Source organism: Podarcis tiliguerta (genome assembly GCF_965153285.1).
Source record: "Podarcis tiliguerta genome assembly, chromosome: 10".
NCBI classification, from domain to species: domain Eukaryota; kingdom Metazoa; phylum Chordata; class Lepidosauria; order Squamata; family Lacertidae; genus Podarcis; species Podarcis tiliguerta.
Window position 1 is genome coordinate 67,162,578 of NC_139543.1, and position 12,155 is coordinate 67,174,732.

Consider the following 12,155-nt stretch of genomic DNA (forward strand, 5'->3'; position numbering starts at 1 on the left):
GTGAGGACTAGTGGCGTAGCGTGGGGGGTGCAGGGGGGCCCGGCCGCACCGGGCGCAACATCTGGGGGGGGGCGCACTCACACTCGCAGCTCTCTGCCCCTAACTGGCTCACTCACTCTCTCTCACTGCAGTGCTGGCTGTGCAAATCCGATCCGAGCCGCCGGGTCGCCGCCCACTGTGGACGGGAGGGTGCCAGGCATGCGGTGCGGTGCGGAGAGAGAGCGAGGGACTATCTGGGGGAGGGACAGTGCAGCGGGGGGGGCACAAATTACTTGCCTTGCCCCAGGTTAGGGGGCACAAATTACTTGCCTTGCCCCAGGTGCTGACAACCCACGCTACGCCACTGGTGAGGACTTCCTGCTGGAATGTGAGATGCAGACAGAGTTGTCAGGCTACGGACACTTTACAAGATGGTGGTGAAAGCTGAAACACTCCTCTCGGTCATACAGATTCAGAAATGGCAGAAAGTAGCAGAAAACACCAGGAAATATTGAGTCACTTACTGAAGGTAAATGTCACCAGGGAAAGGCTTGTTCATTGTAAGGCACTCTCTGTAGGCTAGGGTTACCAGACGTCCTTGGTTCCCGGGGACAGTCACCAGATTTGCAAATCTGTCCCTGGACAAATTCCGTCCCCGGAATGTCCACAGATTTGCAAATCTCTCCCTGGGAAATGTGGCAGCGGCAGCCTCAGCAGCCCAGAGCCAGCCTGGTAGCGCAGTTGGCTCTGGCTGGCTTCAGGAGCTGCTCGCTGCCCACTGACATGGCGCCCGCCAGTTTGCCTCCCAGAAGTCCCCATATAATGTGTCTTGTGTGCAACACATCATATGGGGACTTCTGGTGAGGAAAAATGGCGGGCACCACAGCAGCAAGCAGCAAGCAGCTCCTGAAGCCAGCCAGAGCCAACTGCGCTACCAGGCTGGCTCCGGGCTGCTGGCTGCCACTGCTGAAGAGGGACCAGGGACGTCCAGCTGTACAGATCTCCTGCCCCCTTCCCCCTTTGTTTTGACTGATCAGGGAGGCTCGGGAGTTGCGGGTGGGCGGCCGTTGCCCAGTTTTTTAAAAACTTTGCGCATTTATGTTTCACAGGGTGCGAAAGAAGGGCTTCTGGTTTTTTAACAAAAGTATTTTTATACATTTTCTTTAACTCATTATATATCATTTCCCTTTTACCTCTTTACAAGTCCACTGCATGTGATAAAAGCTCCCTTCCTTTTCTTTACATTTCCAACAAACACATTTTTTTGAGGGGGCCCTCTTGACCCCCTGCCCCTGCCCCCAGCTTATTAAATCTAGCAGAGTTGGGTTGACTGGTTGGGTCCAGAATATGATTAATGCTTAGAAGAAGAAGAAGAAGAAGAAGAAGAAGAAGAAGAAGAAGAAGAAGAAGAAGAAGAAGAAGAAGGGCTAACAACCTCCTTTCCCTTCCTCCCCCACGACAAACACTCTGTGAGGTGAGTGAGGCTGAGAGACTTCAGAGAAGTGTGACTAGCCCAAGGTCACCCAGCAGCTGCATGTGGAGGAATGGGGAAGCGAACCCGGTTCCCCAGATTACGAGTCCACCGCTCTTAACCACTACACCACACTGGCTCTCATTGAGGGCCACAGATTCTCCATCCTTGCTTTATAGGTCCCGGTGAAACCTCACTGGTCCTTTGAGTTCACCTGTCCACTGCTGAGCTAGCACTTTGGCTGCCACCCTTAAGCACTCTCCAGATGTGGTACCCAAGTGAATCAGAGGACAGAGCGGCAAATCCCACTGCTGCTGCTGCTGCTAACATGCCACTGTGGTGCAGGAAGTCAACGGAGCCAAACTCCTGGTTCCACACCCTTTACACACACACAAAAAATCCACATTATTGTGCTTCCGAGTCAGGCTCTCACTGCCCCCTGCCCCCCTCGCCCTGCACTCCATGCTACAAATTATTAAAGAGATATTTAGCTGCCACTCCATTCCATCTAAGGAGACAAAAACCTCTTCCGCTTGAAGTCACCACAGATCCATCAGAGTCTGGCCACTGCCTGTCACTCGTGCATCACACGCCTCATTCATATTAAAGAGAGGCTGTTCTGCTGGGTTTAAACACCAGAGAGGTGTGTGTGTGTGTTTATTTTTAAAAAATACCGATTGCTACCCAGAATGTAACAGCAAGTCAGGAGAAAATATGATTTAGAAGCAAATTCTTTTAAAAGAGGCAAATGCTGAATACTAATCCTGGCTTCCTTGGCTGGATGGCCGTCGAGCGTTCTATCGGGCACACATGTTGCATAGCTAATTTGCGTTCAGTGCGAGGATTAATAATGCATGGCTCAAATATCAATGCAAGCTCGTTCTTAGGTGCCTCTTGGTCTTTGGGCCATGAGAAACCAGCCGCTCTACTCTTGCCTTGCCAGACTCCTCCAGCAATGGCCAGCCTCCAGCTGGGTTCTTCCTGTTTCCAAGGCTTGAGTCTTTCTCAATTCAAAGAGCAGAGCAGCAAAAGATCATGGGATGCTGCCTTATATTCCATTGGTCCATCTAGCCCAGTGTTGTGTACCGGGTTTCATAAAGAGCAATTCTTTCCCACCACTACCTGGTGGCCGCGACTGGCTGGATGCTGAGGAGGGCGGGGCACCAGATGAGGAACCCCCAAGGGAAGAAGGCTCAGAGGCTGGGGAGTGTTGGTAAGATGATGATGAATGGTCAGAGGGAGAAGAGGCAGCAGCCTGGGAGGAGGAGGTGTAGGAAGCTGAAGGGGCACCAGGCTTTAGTGAGCAAGAAGAGCCTGTGGCAGAGAGCAGTCTTGATTGGGAGGTGGGAGAGGAGGAGTGGCAAGGGACAGAGATAAGTCAGGCTGCTGAAGAATCCAGGGAGTCTCCCCTCTCCTGCTGCAACTAGCTCCCTTTTTCCTCCCCCCCCCCCCCCCGGTCTCCCAGAACACAGAGAGAAATGAAAAGAGCAGATGAGAGATTGGTTGCATGAGGACGCAATTTCCAATTGCTTGGAGGGGAAACCTGGAGAGGAGGGGACCTAGGCAGCTGTGGGAAGGCGGGAACCTTCATGTTAGGATATAGTTCCATTCCACCTTAAAAGGAGCAGGCATGACTGGTGTGTCACATGCCTGTTTACTTCCAGCAGTCTGCTGGGAACTTCCATCTTGTGTTACTGCTGTTTTGCTGGAGAGGAAGGGAAGCAGACATGTTTTCCTCTGTTCCTGAACTATGTTGAATAAAATGCTGTACATTATGCTTGCACATTTCTCTGTCCATCTCTTCTGCTGTGAGAAGATTTACACACTCTGCTGTCAGAGCGTGCACGGGTCTCTAAATGTATCTGAGGCTCGCGTCGCTGATTGAAGCTGTTCCAAGGGAGACCGGCTGCCGGCCAGTGGCTGGAGCCAGCTGGGGGCCTGCCTGATGCCTGCCTGATGCCCCTGTCTTCCCGGAAGTGTCCCAACACTTCAGTCCTTGCAACTGCCTCATTAGGGCAAGACCTACTGGGAAGAGTTGCTGGGATCAGTAGACCTGCGCTGTTCCGGTTTCTTTGAATAAAGAGTTACCGTAACTTCACTGAAACCAGTGTTTTTTAATTGCTGACATACACCTGACTCTGGTTCGTGACTTCAGGAACGTTTTGTGAATGGCACAGGTCCAACTGCGACCATGTGGAGAGATCTCTGGATGCCAGGTTGCCAACTGACGTCTCCACCTAGCTGGCTGGCACGGCACATGGTAGCACTGCAACAAAAATCATAGAATCATAAAGTTGGAAGAGACCACAAGGGCCATTGAGTCCAACCCCCTGCCAAGCAGGAAACACCATCAGAGCACTCCTGACATATGGTTGTCAAGCCTCTGCTTAAAGACCTCCAAAGAAGGAGACTCCACCACACTCCTTGGCAGCAAATTCCACTGTCGAACAGCTCTTATTGTCAGGAAGTTCTTCCTAATGTTTAGGTGGAATCTTCTTTCTTGTAGTTTGGATCCATTGCTCCGTGTCCGCTTCTCTGGAGCAGCAGAAAACAACCTTTCTCCCTCCTCTATGTGACATCCTTTTATATATTTGAACATGGCTATCATATCACCCCTTAACCTCCTCTTCTCCAGGCTAAACATGCCCAGCTCCCTTAGCCGTTCCTCATAAGGCATCGTTTCCAGGCCTTTGACCATTTTGGTTGCCCTCCTCTGGACACGTTCCAGTTTGTCAGTGTCCTTCTTGAACTGTGGTGCCCAGAACTGGACACAGTACTCCAGGTGAGGTCTGACCAGAGCAGAATACAGTGGCACTATTACTTCCCTTGATCTAGATGCTATACTCCTATTGATGCAGCCCAGAATTGCATTGGCTTTTTTAGCTGCCGCGTCACACTGTTGGCTCATGTCAAGTTTGTGGTCAACCAAGACTCCTAGATCCTTTTCACATGTACTGCTCTCAAGCCAGGTGTCACCCATCTTGTGCTTCTACACTGCCATGTGATTCAAATTAGCCCAAGCTCACCCAGTGAGCTTCATGGCTGAGTCGGAATTTGAACCCCGATCTTCCAGATCCTAATCCAACACGCCAACTACGACACCACACCGGTTTCCTAGAGTACTTCTGCTATGGGGCAGCTATATAAATTAAGTAGGTCGATAAATATGTGAAAAGCAAAGCACGATTTGGAGAAGGATCTGAAATACTTTTGTTGAAGTTTGAATTTGTTTTATTCTGGATTGTTTTATTTGATGTTTTAACGTGTTATAAACTGCTTTGAGAATTTTTTAATTTAAAATACAAAGCGGTATAGAAATGAAATGAATAATCAGTATTAAAAACAATAATAAATTTCATTATAAAAACAAAATGGGGTTTAGACATTCCATTGTGAACTAGGTTTAAGGTTCTATTTGGCAATTAGCTTATATATCTGAGTTTCTAACATTGTGAGGTTGCTGACATAACATATGTGAAGTAAAGGAAACCCCCGATGCAAACACTGTTATTATTTGCGATGCAAACCATATTAAGCGGTAGTGACGTCATCAAAGGGCGACGTCATGATAAAGCAAACGTTGAGTCTGCTACCTGTAAGCCGTAATGGGAAGAACGGTAAGATCACATAGCGCACAGCCTGAAGGTCATGTCAGCCAGAGTAGTCCTTGAGGGTAATCGAGTGGAGCAATCCTTGCATTATTACTTGGCGGAAATTATTCATGCTGGTGAAATGATTGCAAAAGAGTCCCGATAATGTATATTTCAGTCAGAGAGATCAGAGGGAAAAGTAAGTGGATCAGCAGAACACCTGAGGAAAGTGATGCTTTTACATACGATGCATCGTAATTGTGGTCCAGAGACACTGCACTTCGGCAGCAACAAGTCATTTCCTGCACCACTGGTCTGTCAAAATATTTTCTGCCCATGTATAAAATGCAAAGAGGAGGAGGAGGAGGAGGAGGAGGAACAGGGGGTGGAAATGAATTGCCGAGCCTATGTGCCCTTGGAAAACGAGGGCCCACCAAAAGATTCCAGGCCCAAGGCCACAATCTAAACCGGGAAGCCACACTGAACTACCTTTAGATTCAATGCATTTTTTTTTGAGAGCCAGTGTGGTGTAGTGGTTAAGAGCGGTAGTCTCGTAATCTGGGGAACCGGGTTCGCATCTCCGCTCCTCCACACTCTTCTCTTCTTCTTCTTGTCTTTGGAGGATTCATTCCTCAGGATAATTTTTTATTGTTGTTCAAAACGATTGCCACGTGGATAAAGAAACTCTAGTTGGGGGTCTTCTCTGCAGCTACTAAACCCAAATAAAATGAAAGGCATTTGTCAGAGCTCAAGCCCACCTCAGACATCAAGCTGGCGACTCTCCGGCTATTGGAAAGAACTACAGGAAGACCAGCCGCAGGGACCAGGCTAGAGGTGGACGCGCTCCTGGCCCAGGCAAAAGCTTCTTGTTGAGGAGCAACTGGGAGATCTGCTTTTGTTGCACGGGTTTCATATTCTCCTCCTTGCTCTGTCTCTGATATAGCTTTGCACTTCCCGCTCAGCTGTCCAGGAGACAGGCCTGGCAGCATAAAATGTGCCAATGCAAGAAGACCAGAGGACTGCAAGGAGGGAGGGGGAGACAGCAGCTGCAGTGGTGCTGAGCGCTCTGATCTTACACACATTTCCACCAGCACAAGGAAATTGGAATAACATCTGATAAATCGCAGCGCGCTCTATGGAATCACCCCAAAATCAAACAGTTGTTTTTCTTTTTCTCGTTGGGAAACTCTCTTTGAACTGAAGCGGCATCATCTCAGACAATTCAGTTCTGGTAATTACAGCACTATCTTGCCGCAATTAAAATATAATGACTCCACTATTTAAAAACAGAAAAACCAACCCACTACCTTCAAAAGGCACGAAGCCATACCCTGACACCAGTCCAACACATTACGGTTTTGATTACCTAATTACAAGCTAATTCATTTAAACTATAACCTCATTTATGCAGCCACCTTGAAGGACATGAAATTTATCCACTTCAGAGCGATGCACAGCAGCCACACATACCTTCCAATGCTGGACAGAGAAAATCAGATATGCTATCAAGTCTTTTAACACCAAACACTCTGCATAGGCAGAGTGTGTAACCATGGTTACCACCAATCAGGTTTATTGCCCTAACCCTGGTTAAAATCCCCCCTCCCAAAAAAATAGTGCATGATTGGTTTAGCTTATCCAAGTGAAGCCTTGCCCCTTGAATAGGGATACATCAACAAGAGTTTGATATTGCTGGCCAGGGTGCGGCCTTAGCTAAGGTTTGCAAAGTGCTAATGTTATCACTTAGCCATGATTAACACAAACTCATTTCAAATCAGGATTTTCTTAACCTGATTTGCAGCCAATCCTTTTCTGTGTTTTAGGTATTCTGAACTAGTTCCTAATCCGGTTCCTAACTCCAAACTCCTCAGAGTATTGCGAAAGAACGATGTCAGTCAACATTTGATGATCTCCTTCTACCAGTCCACAATATAAAGTGTCCTTTCATACTGCATCACAGTGTGGTACACTGGTTTGACATCAACTGATAGGAAGTGCCTACAGAGGGTGGTGAATACAGCACAAGATATTATGGGCTATCCCATGAATCCGCTGGATGAAATAGCGGAAGAACGTTGCCTCAGGAGAGTGAGGAAAATTCTCAAGGACGATTCACACCCTGCCCGGCACGTTCTTGATCTCCTGCCCTCGGGCAGAAGATATAGAAGCATGATTAGTCGCACCAACAGGGTAAAGAACAGCTTCTATCCATGGGCTGTTGGGCTGCTGAATGAAAAGATAACAACAGGGCAACTGACTTTCGAGTTTGGTGGGTGTGCGTCAGTAATTAAGGGAATTAAGACTAAGAGAGCTGAGTGGGGGGTGGTCGTGTAATCTCACTGTATACAAGTTGTACAAGTGACAATAAAGTATTTCAATTTCAATAATAACCATGGCTATGTAAAACAAACCATGGTTGAGCATGACGTCTCCATAGGACCTCAGTCAGATGGGGAACACATTTTGAAATCAAACCAGTCTGAAGCTATGGTAGCTGCACCTCAAAGGAACCCAATATGTGAGCGCTTGTGGGAGCAATTACTGCCGGCAAAGTTGCCGTAGGATTAGTGTGGATTGTATATTCTTTTTAAGTATTATTGGGGCTGTACTTGCAAAGCATTGTTTTGCCTAGGGGTATACATTATTCGTTTCTAACACCATTAATCACTTTCTTCTATCAGTCAAGTTGTTTGGGGCAAGAGGAATAAAGCAAGCAATGACTGTTATCAGAGAGCAGTACCATTAACTACCCTGTAATCAGACCGAAAAGCACACCCCAAAAGCGGCTGCGATGTCTGCCTTCCAGAACTGCTTCTATATAAATCTATAGAGTTCTCCTTCCACATGGGTGTAATTATAGCAACATAATTTATGCACTCAGATACGCTGCATATATATATATTGCCATACAGGTGGGTGGCTGTGCAATAAGAATAGCTCTAAACCCCTATTTAAATATATGATAGCTATTCAGAGTGTTTGACATCTCTGGTATAAAGAGACATTCTCAAACTGTAATAATAATAATATAAGTGCTTGCTGCTCCCCTCAAATGTCAATTTCTTTCTGGTTCTTCTACCGCCCCAAAGATGGAACACTTCCCAGCAGATGGGATGATCTTAAAAAGGACTGGAGAGAGAGAGAGAGAGAGAGAGAGAGAGAGATTCCCTGGCAGTCAATTAAGAGTTGGGATGAACTGGCTGTGCTTAAAATAACAAACAAACAGTCTAGATTCCTTCAAGAATTTCAGCATGCATTCAAAACTGCTGATTTCGCCTATTGTCAAGCACAATTGAACAATGCCAATGAAAAACAACTTTATATATATATTTAAAAAACCCTCTTTATTAACAGAATCCGGGAGACAAACAGGTATTTTGGTACATTGTCTAACAAACACATCTATCAGCATCTTGGTGCATGCGTGTGTGCTCTCATGCTGATGTCTCCATCAAATCTATTTCTTCCAGAGTCCTTTATAGTCAAGAGACGTTAAAAATATCTGGACTCCAAGACGCTGGAATAAAGGAAGGGTGTTTTGTTTTGTTTCAAAGTGCTTTCAGATGAGCCGGCTCCAAAACAGTCGCTGGCTGTCATATATCCCTCCAATCCTCATTTGCACATCAGATTCTGCTTCGGTTATTTGAATTATTTGCTTCAGTTACTCAAGGAGGTTATCTTCTCAATGGACCTTCTACCTGTGAAGCATATGCCCTATCATTGTGTGCTGGCTGGAGCTGATGGAAACTATAGCCCAAGAATTTCTGGAGGGCATCAGTTTTGGTAGACCATCAGTCTTGGAATTGACAAATTGGAATCCACAGGTGACTTGTCTTGGTAGTGCTACACAAATCCACTGTGAGCTTGCAGTTGCACATAGACAAATCCCGGCAGGTGATTACAGAAGCCAGAATTTATCCAGCTTGCAGACCTAGTGACAAGGGCATTTACAAATGTATTATCTCAAGCTAGAGATGGCAGGATAAGGCCCCCCTGGGAGTTTGGAAGTGCTGTTACTGACCACCACTTCCAATTGAAAAATCAATAGCATCGATAGGTAGAATAAGCCTTAAAGAACTGGTTGTAAGTCCTCCGTTCAAATGCTAAATTTGTGAGTGACCCCAGGCCAAAGGTGAGTAACCTTGAGGTATGAGCATGGAAGTATCCACCAAACCAAAAAGCACAGAGTCTGATTTTAAAACCAAAAGCTTTTATTTTATGAAGAAGAAGCTAAAAACAATGCTCACAGTTTGCAGACTCTGAACAGCATTTATGCTCCTCACAGCGCAGGATTGCACAACTGCCCCTTTTCTGTTTATCCTTCTCAGGCCCTGCTTAAGAACATACTATGGAAGGATTTGGATGAGAAAGGCCTGAGGAGCAAATTGAGGTTCTGCAGCGGAGATGGAATAAAATCAGCAGCATGTTTGTTAGAACACAGCATGATCCTTGGACGAATAGGAAATAAATAAGCCTTCCTGGAACATGTGTTGCCATGTTGTACATGTGAAAAGGATCTAGGAGTCTTGGTTGACCACAAACTTGACATGAGCCAACAGTGTGACGCGGCAGCTAAAAAAGCCAATGCAATTCTGGGCTGCATCAATAGGAGTATAGCATCTAGATCAAGGGAGGTTATAGTGCCACTGTATTCTGCTCTGGTCAGACCTCACCTGGAGTACTGTGTCCAGTTCTGGGCACCACAGTTCAAGAAGGACACTGACAAACTGGAACGTGTCCAGAGGAGGGCAACCAAAATGGTCAAAGGCCTGGAAACGATGCCTTATGAGGAACGGCTAAGGGAGCTGGGCATGTTTAGCCTGGAGAAGAGGAGGTTAAGGGGTGATATGATAGCCATGTTCAAATATATAAAAGGATGTCACATAGAGGAGGGAGAAAGGTTGTTTTCTGCTGCTCCAGAGAAGCGGACACAGAGCAATGGAGCCAAACTACAAGAAAGAAGATTCCACCTAAACATTAGGAAGAACTTCCTGACAGTAAGAGCTGTTCGACAGTGGAATTTGCTGCCAAGGAGTGTGGTGGAGTCTCCTTCTTTGGAGGTCTTTAAGCAGAGGCTTGACAACCATATGTCAGGAGTGCTCTGATGGTGTTTCCTGCTTGGCAGGGGGTTGGACTCGATGGCCCTTGTGGTCTCTTCCAACTCTATGATTCTATGTTCTAAAACATGAGAAGAGCCTGCTGGATCAGGCCAGCAGCCCATCTGCTCCAACATCCTGTGCTGCCTCAATGCAGCTGAGTGCTTCCATCACTAGGCTCCATTGAAAATGGCTTTTCCACGGAAAGACTCTGCATTTCTTATATGTGTAGCTGCGATCTTCTGAGTGACATGGACACGGTTAGGCAGCTGAATGCGCATACGTACTCTGTTGGTTATCCTCCCTCCTTCCCACCACCTCCATGTGGCCCCGGGAGCTGGCAAGCCATGCTATGCCACTGCCTGTTGGTCACTGTGAGAACAGGATGCTGGACCAAATGGGTCTCTGACCTGTTCCAGCAGAGCTTTTCCTTCTGCCTGTGTTGTCCTCCATGTCCCACCTTACCTGCCTATTCTGCCCCATCAGCACCCCAGACTCTACCATAGAATGATAACTCACGTTTTACAAGCGGGATAAATACAGTCATACCTCATGTTACATTTGCTTCATGTTACATTTTTTCAGGTTCAGTCCTGCGGTGACCTGGAAGTACCGGAAAGGGTTACTTCCAGGTTTTGCCGCTTGCGCATGCGCACAAGTGCCAAATCGCTCTGCGCGCCTGCACAGACACGGCGCTTCAGGTTCCAGGCTTTGCATGTTGCGAATGGGCCTCTGGAACGGATCCTGTTCACAACCAGAGGTACCACTGTAAAGCAAATGTATGGAGAGAACCCGAGGAGCTTGATTTGCCTGCAGAGTTTGCGGCCGTGGTTATGATTCATGCATGCATTTGTCCCTTTATTCAAATGTTTTGCATACCGCCTTCCTGCCCCAGTCAGCATTTGGTGAAGCTTGTTGGGAGATCTCCGAACGAAAATCACAAAAAAAGGCAAATGAAATCAAAGTGCATGCAATTATGCATAAATAATAGGAATGGAAGCAGCAGTTAAATAATTCAGGAAACAACAGGCCAACCTGAGGCCAAGGTAAAAGAAAAAAAGAAAAAGACACCAGCAAATGCAACAAATCAGCGAAGCTAGCAAAAGCTCATCTATACGGAACGGACACTGAGTCAGGGACGGGCTGGATGAAGAAGAGTGGTGGGAGATGCCAGTCCAAGAATCTCCCCACCCCCCCAGAGATGACACAGATGAAGAAGATGTTGGTGTTTCGCAACTTTGACCTGTTGCAGGACCTTAGCAGAGCATATGCAGAGTTCCAGAAAGCAATCAGTTGCAGGCAGGAAGGACGAAGCAGGAACAAAACACTGCTACTAATAACTTGGTTACTTAGATGTGTTTATTATTTACAGCAGACTCTACAAGTTACTATATACAAGAACAGAACAGATCTTAACTAGCTCTCTCTTCACAAACTCCAAACGACTCTCAGAACACCACACTGACCAATAAACTTTCCAGTCAGTAAAGGTCATAAGTCATCATGCCTGTGTGAGACCTCAACCAATGGTAGAGCTGTATCCAAGGTCTCATATCTCCAGGCGGTCTGCTCAGTCATCCTTGGCTTTCGGCCAACGCTTAATTGACTCTGTGTGAAGCTGCACAGAATGGTACGTGTCAAAAATCCCAACAGAAGACTTAGACCCAGGACAGTGGTGGTGGGACACTGAGAACCACTCTGCAGAAGGGACAAGCTGGGCGGTGATGGAAGCAGGAGGTTTGAGTGAACACAGAGGGGTCTGAAGAAGAAAGCCGTTCCAGGACTGGGCTGGGCTGTGCATCTCAGTGTGAGCATGCAGTCTTGACAGAGAGGACAGATGCTGGGCTGCATCAATAGGAGTATAGCATCTAGATCAAGGGAAGTAATAGTGCCACTGTATTCTGCTCTGGTCAGCCCTCACCTGGAGTACTGTGTCCAGTTCTGGGCACCAATGTTCAAGAAGGACACTGACAAACTGGAACGTGTCCAGAGGAGGGCAACCAAAATGGTCAAAGGCCT

At 46.9% G+C, this 12,155-nt stretch overlaps 1 protein-coding gene and 1 long non-coding RNA gene across 2 annotated transcripts in view; one reads left to right on the forward strand and one right to left on the reverse strand.

Annotated features, from left to right (window-relative positions):
* The window catches only part of PLXNA4 (plexin A4), a 618,767-nt gene that overhangs the window by 500,316 nt on the left and 106,296 nt on the right, over positions 1-12,155 (reverse strand). The window lies entirely within an intron of this gene.
* On the forward strand, positions 374-2,088 carry LOC310659272. The gene is made up of 2 exons (XR_014502704.1): positions 374-508; positions 1,630-2,088. It is a non-coding gene; the product is annotated as an uncharacterized lncRNA (long non-coding RNA).